The following is a 12517-nucleotide window of genomic DNA, read 5'->3' as shown; positions in this document are numbered from 1 at the left end:
TAATACTGTTATGCATCAACTGCTTTTATATAAACTGCCATCAGGATGTCATTACATATGTTAGGTCAAATTTTGGGAAAAGCAATGTACAGAAAAGGGACATATCCACAAGCTACAAGTTTACAGTAAAGTCTGCAAATTAGTTCACTTCATCTTCTGACTGCCCACACAAGTTGTGGTCCCTCACCGCATAAAACCTTTACATGAAACTGCCTTTGTTGTTCCTTCAGTTACCAATGCAACGACCTACGGCTTCCAACCCCAAAACAGAAGTGGGCCCTATGTCAGATAATATAAGCTTCACTACTTAGCTACAGCAGAGGGAAGGGAACATCCTACCAAATAGTTTGCCTCCACTGCACAGGTAACTTGGTCTTCCAAGCACTTAATTTTACCAGGAAGCATGTAACTGGCAGAGTGGTGATACAATGCTGAGAACTGAAAAGGCAGGTCGAAATTTAAAAACCCCAGGCCAACAGAATAATATTCAAATTGCTAGAATAATTTTCTGATAATTCTCCACAAGAGCCTGTCCTGCACACAAGTAGGCACACACATATACTAGGCGTAACTTACACTAGTTCATACAGGCTATTGCAACAGCCCAGAGCTTTTTTCCAACTTGGTTTTGACTCATTTCCCACACAGTTACATATATAAACTTGGCTTCCTACCATTTCCTTAACATATGCACATATAAACCTGAAAGTTTTAAAGCTGTGAGTAAAGTTTCATTTTGATTCTCTCTGTTCAGATTAGGAATTTTATTCAGTGACAGCTGTAGAGTAACTGTCGGAAATATGGAACTTTTTAATGTTTTGAGTAAGAATTTCTCTCATTTGAATAATTCATTCTTGTTACTCTTACAATTTCACGTGGTTAAAAGTGAAATATGCAAAGTAGCACATAGATCTGCCTATCACAAGTTATTCCCGCCCCCCTAAATTAGAGACTTTGGCAACAGTATTTCTGGAATGCAGTAAACATTTCCTTTAAACCTATACAAAATACATCTGGAAGACAGTGCCTGTGGAAAAGAGAAACCGTATAAATCAACTAATCAGGACCTCTAAAGCAGAGCAATAATGTTCATAAAATTAAGGTAAAAAAGATACAATTCAATTAACATAGTCATGAATGTTGGACATATAATAAATAGCAAATAAGTATTTGCAATAGGAGAAAGAACATCATTCATTTACAATGATCTAGGACAAATAAATCAAAGTACCCTTGCTCAATTTATTGCATTTTACCCAACACCAAGGCTTCCTCTGGACCAATTTGGCTTTTCTGCAGTCTTTGGCCAGAGTCACGTGACTGGAGCAAAACTATGAATTGCTTTAAGCACTCCCAGATGCTGGGGTTGTCAGTCTTAGCTCATATTATTTCCAATTCTTGTGGAAAAAGAAGGCATATATTCTCACTGTATGGGGCTTTCAACTGAGCAATCTCCTGATGGAAAGACCTGAGTTTAAAAACCAGAGCAACCAACATGATCAAGTGGTCTGATTTCTGTTGCTTGATGAAATAACAATTGATTCTGCTGTTGCTGCTGCTATTATTTTACCTCCTTTATACTTTTACTTCTGTGCTTCTTGATGCAGAAACCTTTGCTGTTTCAGTGGGACCATGCGTGCTGCTGATTGAGCTAAGCCAGACTTTCACATCACACCTTGTAAAGGCAGCTAGTATTGCCCTTATGGGAGGCTCTTTCAAAAGATGTAACTTTTTTTTCCTCTCTTTTTATCTCAAATTAACACAAGCAGGCTCAACCATATGTCATTTGCACTTAGAGAACAGTACACCCTGTCCTTGAAAGATCTGCTTAAAGTGTTGATGCCTTTTCATACTGAAATGGCATAAAGCAAAAAAGGGTGTATGTTTATAATTTTACAATGTTTGTTAATTTACTGCAAAAGAAAGGTCACATCACCTTCTTCTCAGCCTTGCCTCTTTATTCACAACTGCATCCATCCATCCTTGCAATAAAAGTCTGTTGCAAGGACTGTGTATGGCAGACCTTGCTTACACTCTCTAGATGAGTTGCAGACCTCGTAGATTTGTCAAGCCTTGTGTTGGCCAAAGGATGGGGGATGACAGATGCGCATCTGGGTAGGAAATCTCAGCCTGAATTGGGTAATGGAAACCCCCAAATACAAAGGGAGATCACATGGTACATAAATCCTTGTCTGAGCAGATAACAGGAACAGGGTGGCAGGACAAGGCTATTTCTCCAAAATCCACACATTGCACCAGCTGCATCTCCACTCCTCTGGACCCCAGCCTAGGTTTCTTGGGCCAAGCACAGTACGATGAAGATTTATTCCTCCTGCGATCATCTGCGTCTGATCCCAGGTCAGGAAACAGCTACAGCACTACACTGCAAACGTATGAAATGCAAGTGCTGTGGAAGAAATTATGATACAGGGTCAAAACTGTGATTCTCCCACTGACTTCAGAGATTTGATTGGCTTGCTGATCTTGGCAAGAGTTGAATTTCACCCCAAGAGAGTAATTAAACAACTACTTTAACTGCAATTCTCTTGAGTGTTACATCAGCATCCATACAGTTATAGATCATAGCAGTTAGAGGACAAACTGCACCCCTTATTGTTGTTCAAGCTCCAAATGACAGCCTTGTGTCTCTAACTCTTCTCGTGGTAAGAATCTATAATTTTGCAGCTCTTTGCTACTGCAAGTATTGGTCACACAAGTGCCAAAATGTCCGTCTCTTTATAAATGTAGCTTGTTTGTTCAAGCCAGGGTAGGTAGGTGCAAAACTCAACTCTGGTGTTTTGAAAATTCTTCTCCTTCTAACAGAAACTTAAATATTAGATGGAAATAAATCATGGTTAGACTACACCCTCAGCGAAAAGCAAAGGAGAAACTTTGGTGGAGCAATGACATATTTTAGAGAAATATGGAACCTGAATGCTTCCTAAAAACAAAAATAAATACTTTAAGCTTCAGAAAAGTGGAAGTGGCTTCATTTTTAGCCTTGAGACTTGACCCAGGCATGATCCCCCACAAGGACAAGTGACTGTGTATTGTATATGCATACAATGGACTAACTGTTAGACTAATGGGGGGCTGCAGGAGGTTTCTGGGGCCCCTTCATTAAACTAATGACAAACATTCATCTCTTGTTACAGAGGATACATTCTCTCCTATTTTCCTGTTCTCTCCTGACTCCTTTTGCAACTCACTGTATTTTCTATTTTTAAATGTCTTTTCACTTTTGTTCTGTGAATTCTTAAGACAACACAAGATGAGTAAAACACTTATTTTCTATTTATTGCCAGTCAAAATTTCTAATATTAATACACAACTAAGGTTCTTGTAACTACATGTCTTCTGACATCGTATCGGAGACATTTCAACTTTTCTGAGGTTGTGAATGTGGAAGTCTAAATCCATCTTTAGAGTTTTGGATGCACAAAAACTACAAGTTCAGATATTTGCTGTAGTATTGAAATGCTAAACTGGAAGTTTTATTGTTTATATATCACTTATTATATGCCTAATACCAGAAAAAATCAGCATCTTGTACCTGAGTTCAGTGGGCCATAGAGTGGGGGTCAATTTAATTGCCCTGTGGACTGCAAGCTGGGACTCCTATCACTCTCAAGTTGTAAGGAGACAACATGCCTTCCTCTGCTAACAGCCATACCTGTCTCATGATGATCTATGGAATGACAAAGTCTTGGGTGGCACAGTTAATTTGATCTTCTCATTTAAATTCATTTTCCCAGCCTCTGCAAAACTGAGTGACCAAATGGCTACATAGAATGAATCTCCAGGCCTCCGCTTCATTTGCGAATATTTGAACAGATATCTGCTGCCTACAGGTCTGTAGAAAGGTGAATCCTGGTTGACAGCCCTTACAAGCTGCCTTTCCCAAGTCCTTCCCTTTCCTTGGGTAACTCATTTGCTGTTGGGGCAAAACCACACCTCACCTGAAGAGGGTCATATATTTCCTGTATCTCAGCCATATGAATATTCCTTCCATTACATTTGTTTGATAAATTAAAGGGAACAAAATTAAAATAAAGATAATTCACCAACACTACCTTCAACCCTAAGGATGCCTCTACTTCTCACTGCTTGGATCTGCCGTATAGGCCTTTTCTGTCCAATAGATTAAATAGGTTTGTTTTAGCACACATACAGCTAAGCAACCAAAACCAGGAAGGGGACGATAGTAGTCTTTTTACTGGAGCTTTATGGCTGGGAAAACTCTGAGAAGCAAGCAAACATATCAAACTTTAAATCTATATATTTTTAGAAGAGTTTGGATAACATTGCTTATTAAATGGTGAAGGCACACAAGTACCCCACGTGTTGTTTTTCTGCATAGCTCAAGACTTTTGTAAATTAAAGCAGGGCTGGAAGATCCCAAAGAAGTTTGGCAGAGAGGCTGTGAAACATTTTATAACCTTTACATCATTGTCTTATGTTTTTCAAGGGAAATTACTCATAGTGCGATTTCTACTGTGAGTAGAAATCTACTCCCTCCTGCAGCACCGCAGGAAAGTTGCAAAGAGGCAAGGATTAGCTGGTGATAGTAAGGTGAGAATTTCCATAGTTTGTCCAGTGTCTCCTAATTTAAACTCTAACTATCCTTTACTAAGTGAATATGAAAACATGCTAGTGCTTTGGGAGCGCCTGCGGTCTGAAAGTGCCCGGTCTGAAACGGGACGCTTGGTGTGCTATATACAACTCAGTCATTGGCTTCAGAAAGCAGGCTGCCAGATGTTTGCACTTCTAGCACGCTCTGTAACATACTCTCCCCAAAAGGAATGATTACATACCTGCTTTGGCAGTGTCACCAACTAGAAGGAATTATTGAAGAGGGTGTTTCAGGGACAACAATGCTTAAAAAGTTTGAGAAATTTAAGAAGCAAAAAAAAACCAAAAAAAACCTATTGGAAGTCTTGAAGTGTGCAAGACACTTCTGTAACAACAAAGTTGGACAAACTGTATTCTAGTTGAATGAAAGCAAGTTATAGGAAGGCAATTCCAAATGGAAAAAGAATGCAAAAAAAATACAGTAGGGAAATTTCCAAATTGAAACACATCCTGTTATCACCACCCAAATATTTTTCCATAGCAATTGTTTTTCAACATTCTACATCTAAGTGAGTGCCAAATAAACATAATGCTACATTATCTTCTGAAGGAGACATTGCCTACCAAATAAACCTAAACTCCCAGTGCAGTAGTTCAGTTTTGAGCTGTAATCACTGTGTGATGCAAGAATTCTCTTTCACACTTAAAAACAGTAGTACTAGACCTGTAGACAAAGGACTGAATTTCATATTGAACACAAGTACTACATAAGGAGGAAAGGTAAAGCCTATTGGAATCCTGCTGTGTTTTCTTTTTGTTATGCTTTTGAATGTGAGAAGAAACTGCTGTCATTAAAACTGTCAATTCCTGTTGGGATGTGGCTGGCTGGGAAATGAGAAATGCAAATAACTGAAAATAGGAAAGTGTTTTAAGAAATTCCAAATGCATCATGTTCAGAATATGCACAATACTTGCAAAAGCCAGACATGGACAATCTGACACTGTCCCCACACATGGGTTCTCTGGCTGGCAGGGTAGTACCTCTTCTGCAAAGGCAGCTGTAGAGAATGTTCTGATTTAAAAAAAAAAAAAAAAAAAAAAAAAAGAAAAGAAAAAGGACACATGGAGAGCACCTTATTGCACCTTAGAGCCATGTCTTAATTTTCAATTGTAACTACCCTTTAAAATAATTTGAACTTTTGATTTTTTATTACGTGGACTTTCCAAGCATGCAGTTACTATATTCTGTTATTATAGTAGTAGAATCTGCAGCAGTCTTTCATGCTGGCATTTTAATCACTAGTACTTATTATTGCAAAACTTCTCACAGGCAGGACTGATTGGTTAGATCAAACTTCACATCATTTACAGGGTCTGACATCTCACATAATTAACTAATTTACTATACACCATAGGTCATTGATTTTCCACAGGGGAAAAGGAAAAAAAAAGTAATTAGAGTGAAACTGGCATCTATTACTTTCTTCCCATGGATCTTTCTGTCCATGGTAAGTGTTCCTATTTTCACCCATTGTCATTTCATGAGAAAAATTTCATTACTTAGATAAATGTGTCACAGTCTTGCAGTCTTGTTATCAAGATTATTTCTCTTTTTAGATGTGCAGTTTTTGTTTCTGGATGTGGTTGAAGCATTTTGCCCCATAAATGTACCTGACAAAAGTATGCCTTATATCTTTTCATCTTATTTCAGCCTTTCCATAAAAATCAATATTCTTTTTCTGTATGAATTATAACTAGCTTCCTGAATAACCTACCTTGCATAATAGATTCTCTTATTTCTTACTGTCCTTAGTAACAGAAGCAAAAATGGAAGGGAGAAAAAGACAGCAGTGTTTTATGTTATCAGTTCTTTGTGTAACATTATGCTGCTGAATGACTGGATAGATTTTTCTAACTCAAATTGCACTGTTAATATTTTGGAATCAGAGCAGTTGTACACATGATGGACATATAAACATTATGCATTGCAGCTTAATCCCTATTCCATCTACGCTACAAAAAGGTAGCTTGTTTATCCATATTCAGCTTTCAGATGAGGCAGCTAGCTGAATGTAATCTGGTTGAGGAGAAATATGTCATCTTGTGAGAGTACAATTTCTTTGGTGTTTTGTTGTTGCAGAAATACCTGTCACATAAAAGGTTTTTGAACACAGGAAAAATGAATAAATTAATAGGTGATAAGCAAAACTTGTCTTTTACATTAGCCAGGGATACAGATCAAGCTATTATACATAGCTTTGACCTGGAGCCTTTCCTGTGGAGGTTAGAAGTGATTTAGAAACACTGTTACTTTAGAGGTTTAAAAATGCAGTTTCTTGCTTACAGAACAGGCATGCTGCTCTTGTCAAGGTTTCCAAAGCTCAGTGCAGAACATGCCCTCAGCTGCCTGCCAGATGCTATGGGCACTGCTGACTCTGCTCAAAACCTGGTCCTTCCCTTTGCTTCTGTAACTGGCTGCAATTTTGTTCTTCCTTCTGCCTCCTTCTTCAGAGGAGCCCTGTTGTCCTTCCCAGCCTTCAGCAGGCACTGTCATCCTCTTCTCCTTCCACACCTTTCTTCTGGGCGATATGAGCTATGAACACAATGCAGTTATCTTCTGTTTCTTGTCTTAAAGATTCACTTCAGAACCGTCTCCAGTCCAAGCTAACATTCCAACCCATCTTCCTCACTCTTCCTCTATTAATACATTTGGAAAAAATAGCTCAGTGTCTGTGTTCTCTTCATGTTTTCTTCCTCATGCATTTTCCTGCCAGTCTCAGCCCTGACACCTGGGTATTGCCTTTGAGTTTTACCTCTCCCCTGTTCCGCAAACCAGAGCTATATCTAAACACTACCAGTTCAACACAACCTATTCTGCCCACCCATTCAGACAAATTGTTCCTGGTGCTTCTTTTGCATCTCAGTTTTGATATGTTTTTCTATCCTTCTCTGATCACTACTTAAACAGGACATGGGAGGAGACAATAACTACTGAGTTAAATCCACGTTTGTCCCTTCAGAAGCATAAGCTGATGGGAGACAAGGAAAGAAAGAATACCAGAAAGAAAGCCAGAAATGAAAGCTGTTGAAATAACATTCATTTTTGAGACTTCTGCTTTCAGTCACAGGGCAAGCAGGTCTCTGCCCCAGCAAAATTACTGTTGGGTGCAGCAGAGCAGAGTGGGAAGACCCAGGGTCACATCAGTGCTCAGCAGTACTAATGAAATATTCCAGTGCAGCACGGCTTGTTCATCTAACAAGTCCCGTGGCCCAACTACTAGGCTTAACCCTGGTCAGAGCTCTCAGGCATAACGCTGTTGATCTTTCCATTTGGTAGATAGATGCCTCTTTGTGGCCAAGATCTGAGGTGCTACATTTTAAAGTGTTCTTCTGCTCTTGATGTGGGGTTTCCCAATGCTACTGAAGCCTCAAATTTAAATCCCTGGAGAATAGAAGTGTGTGAATGTGGCTGAAGCTGGTATATATTAATAAACAACTTGAACTGCAAAAGGCAGAAGTGAAAATCAGTAGCAAGAACAGAAGTGAAAAGCGTGCTGAATGGCATTTTCTGAAGAATAGACATTTCAAGGTATAATAGCGATGTATGCTTATTGTATTGACTAAAAGATAGACAGGACACTTAAAAGCCTTAAGATTAACCTAAGATGATCTGAAATGAGAAGCAGTCAGAATCAAGAAGTGCAGTCCTGAACTAAAGTCACTGACAGTCCTGAAGTAAAGTCACTGACATTAAGAAGGGGGCAGTATGGCAGCAGAGACAACGTGCTGAACAACAAGTTGTCACCACTGGTTAACAGCAGATATTCAAAAGCAAGTGACTGAGTCAGCTGGACCAGACAGGCTTCAATAAACATATCAGGACCAGAAAGAGAAGAGTGCAGTATACAAGTAGAATGGAAGAAAATAAAGCTATTCTTCTCACTATTGTGCATTTTCATTTCACAACATTTAGGAGGTATTCAAGCCTTCTCAGGGAGTGCTGTGCTTCTAAGCTACCAAATTCATAATTATGAACCATCAGAGTTTAATGACAGCACAATCACAACTCAGCAAGGCTCACGCCTGAGTGCATTCAGGTACCAACAGTGAATTAAATGTTTTCCAAAAGCACATGTATACACATTCTGCTGAATAGAAATCTATGCTATTATTTCAAAAATGTCTCTCATACTTAATGTAATGTGAAAGGCCAAGCAGCTTTAAATTTTAGAGGTAGGAAAAGATTGCATGTCTTTGAATAAGCTTAAAAGTGGTGTGGAGTGACTCCAGGAACAATCCTAGCCAATTACGAAATCAGAAGGACGTAACAGAAGGAGGCAATAACTGCAGTTGTGTTTCATACTGTTACCTTCAATGAAAAAAAAAACTTATGTCCAATGGGTACAGCTATGTATCATTCACTTTTTTCTCCTGTAGCCAAGATCATAAACATGAAAAACACTTTCCAAAAAGGAAGACATGGTTTTGCTCATGTAAAATACATCTTTCTGAGTTACTGTGGCAAAGGCTGAGCATCAAGATAATTATTTCCCCCTCCCCCTTCAAATGGGGAACACATTTCTAAGACTATGTAGGGGTGAGAAGGGGTAGAAATTAAACAACCAAAATTTTACCAAATAGTTTCTCAGAATCCTCACATCTCTTGGATCCTTGTATCATGTGTCCCTGGAGAAGAACAGCATTACAAAACAGCAAAAAATGTGTATTTTTAGCTGCTATACAGCATTACACATTAAGAAAGTGTTTTGTTTTATTTCAACGAAAACAAACAAAACCAAAACAAAGAGCAGAAGAATGGTGGGAATAGGTCCATGAGGAACCTTGGTAGGTCATTTAGCACATCCGCCGCTCCCAAGGTAGAGCTGGCTATGCCTAACCTACCCTTGAAGAGATATTCTTCAAACCTCTGACAATAAGGGGCCTGCAGCCTCACTGGACACACTTCCACTGCTTCACTATTCTGACTGGTGGAAAGGTTTTCCCGATATCTCAGCTACATCTCACTTGATCCACTTTGAGTTCATTACTTCTTGTCCCGATCATGGCAGTTGTGGAGAAAAGCTTAATTGTTGACTTTATTTTTCCTGGTGGTCTTTAACATTTCTGCTAAAGCATTTCTAATTGTTACTACAATTTTTCTAGATGATCTTTTCTCTAAGCTAACTGAAAAAAATTCCTGTGCCTTTCAACACTGATCTAGTTTCCTCAAGCTCTGTTCTCTGCTGTTGCTCTTTTATAAAAAAATATATTTTTATAATGTAGTGCTGAAAAACAGAGACAGTACTGAAGTTTGACAATGTCTCACCAGAGCAGGCAGCTCTGCCCCAAGCCATTTAAGTCTGCTCTCTGGGACCCAAACTTCTTGTTTTCACAGACAATGCAAGCAGCAAGGTGATGAAGTGAGTTCTAATTAAGAGAATTATCAGTGAAAGTTGGAAGCTAACCAATAATCTTTCAACTCACATTTTCCTTGAAACATAACTGAAGTCTAAACTCTTTTCTCTTACAGGTACAGGAACATTAATCATGGCTCTCCTGACTTCTTGGGCAACCTTTCTTATTCCATACAACAAATGACAGGATGTGCAAACTTTTAGCTTAAGCTGTTCCTTAATAAGGTTGTCATTTTCTAAGCAAGTTAGTAAGCTACTTAGAAACTAGAGGTAGGGATTCATTTCTGCAGTAAGTGATCTAGGAGCTTTATTATGCATTAAAGGTTATTAGATTAGCTTTTGAAAAATGTGGCCCAGATCTAAAAACCAATGTAAGATCAGAAATAAAATGTTTATTTTTATCTATGTTTAAAAATTCCCCCAGACCTCCTAAGCCTTCTTTGTATCCCTGTTCCAGCCTTAATTTCTTGTGTTTTTATTGCTGAATTTTATTTTTAGAGATAAATATTCCCTTGATGTATTTTGACTATTAAAACCATATTATATATACAGATTTTTAAACTTTTCTTAAAGAAGTTGCAAGAGTCATCTGTTTCTCTTTCTCCAAGAGAAAAGCATCCTATGGCTCAATTAAACTCACTATTTGCAGTTTGGGAAAGAAAAACCCTCCAGCAGCCTGTGTTCCTTCGTTACAGCCTACCTCTGTGCAAGGACAAACTGTAGCTCATGGCCTCTGCTGAGATTCATTGAGCATGACCCTGCTGCTGTATTAAAAGACAACCATGCAGCAAGTCTCAACAGCACAGGTCTGATGAGTTGTATTGCTCATTCTCTGGTGAGCTCCTGTTTTGAGCTACACCCGATAACCTTCTCCGTGACAAAGTCTTGGCACAGATCTGGAAGTCACAACATGGATGGTTTTCAAAGCGCAACAGGGACATGACTGGCCCAAGTTAGGCTCCCTCCACCTTGCACAGTTTTCTAACATTATTCTAGCAGGCTGTGTACTACAAAATGTTTCACGCATGACCCCCATGGAATATGACAATAACCTTGGTTTCATGCTGTAAAAACATCGTGGGCTGTAGTGCAGCTCAGGTTGCTTCAGATGCTCTGAACTGGAAAGAAAAAAATTAAAACAATCACCTCCAGGGGCCTCAGTGCATCAACTGAGGTCTCAAAAAAGTGTAGGGCTGAGCTCTGCGCAGGACATCTGGGCACTTTCTGCTTGGAGGGCAGCCAGGCACTGGGAGGACTGACAGGATGTGTCCTACACCACTTGGCCATGTATTGCTTCCTTCCGTAGTTTACTTAGCAGTACAGGCATACCTAAATGGTCTGAGGCGAGAGGAAGGCTCAACACTCATCTCACACACTTCACATAGCAGAACTATGCTTGCCTGTAAATCAAGTGTTGCTCTGGTAAGAGCACCACATCTTCTTGTAAATTTAACTACAAATAAAAAATTTGACAGTAGATTTGGGAACGCACAAAATTCGAAACCATCAAACCCTCTGCCAGATGATCAGGTTGTATCCTTGCCTTTTTGTGGGTAAGCATACAGAATTGTGAAACACATCAAAAGTAGAAATGCACAAAGTAAATGTGTTACCACAGGCAAATAAACAGCTCAGCTGGGTAAACTGTCCCAAAATTACACATTCCTTCTCATTATGTAATGAGAAACACTTTTCTGCAAGAAACATGTATTTTTTTTTTTTTTTTTTTTTTTTTACTTATAAAACTTCAACTTTTAAGTCCCTCAAGAGCAGTATTAACAACTAAACAGACCTAAACAGAACTAAAAGAAGAACATGCCTGTAAGGTTGTGCAAATACATTCTCCTACTCAGTGCTATTGAGAAGTAAACAAAACCCATAACCCTCAGGATATAAAAATATAAGAAACAGCAATAAATATTTCATGGGGTGGGTAATAAACAGACAGGAAGTACTGTGAGATGATAGCTGGTGTTAGCTTCCTGTGTAAATATATGCAAAAAAACCACACCCCAATCTGAACTTCAGTATGACAGGGAAAAAGCAAGGTGGTGGAAGGAAGAAGGGCATCCTCAACTGAATTCCTCCATTTCTGAAATTTCTCGTGATGGATTCAGACAAAGTTTTATGCTATTATTAAGTTTGTGATCAAGCTGGTGCTCTGAAGTCTTATATCCTATGTAAAATAGAATTGTTCCTAAGAGTTATGACTGAAGAAATCCTTGATAACATGAATCGGACAGAACTGGCACAGACTTATCTTCAAGAGGGCAAAGGAATAATTTTCAATTGGTGTGAACAGCTCATCCCTATACAATACTAACTCTGAAATCTGAAGATGACGGACTGAATATTGACATTGTTATCATTTACTGCAGATCATTTTAGTAGAAAAAAATCTGCCAATATAAAAAACTATACTTAAAGACAAGAATATATTTGTTTTACTTAGAGCAGTGATTCAGCATCGTTGTGACATTATTTTCACTTTGAACTTATTGTACTATTTCTGAACAGAATCTCAAATATGT

The 12517-nt window shown here is 38.7% G+C and overlaps 1 long non-coding RNA gene across 1 annotated transcript in view; it reads right to left on the bottom strand.

Moving 5' to 3' along the window:
* Positions 1–1940: 1940 nt before the first annotated feature.
* Positions 1941–12517, bottom strand: part of LOC311433543 — a 19785-nt gene continuing 9208 nt past the window's right edge. Inside the window, exon 2 of the long non-coding RNA XR_014690810.1 lies at positions 1941–2407. This is a non-coding gene — a long non-coding RNA (uncharacterized lncRNA). The remainder of the gene's footprint in view (positions 2408–12517) is intronic.

The sequence above is a fragment of the Aythya ferina genome, assembly GCF_964211825.1.
Source record: "Aythya ferina genome assembly, chromosome: 3".
NCBI lineage: Eukaryota > Metazoa > Chordata > Aves > Anseriformes > Anatidae > Aythya > Aythya ferina.
This window is presented reverse-complemented; position numbering and strand designations above follow the sequence as displayed.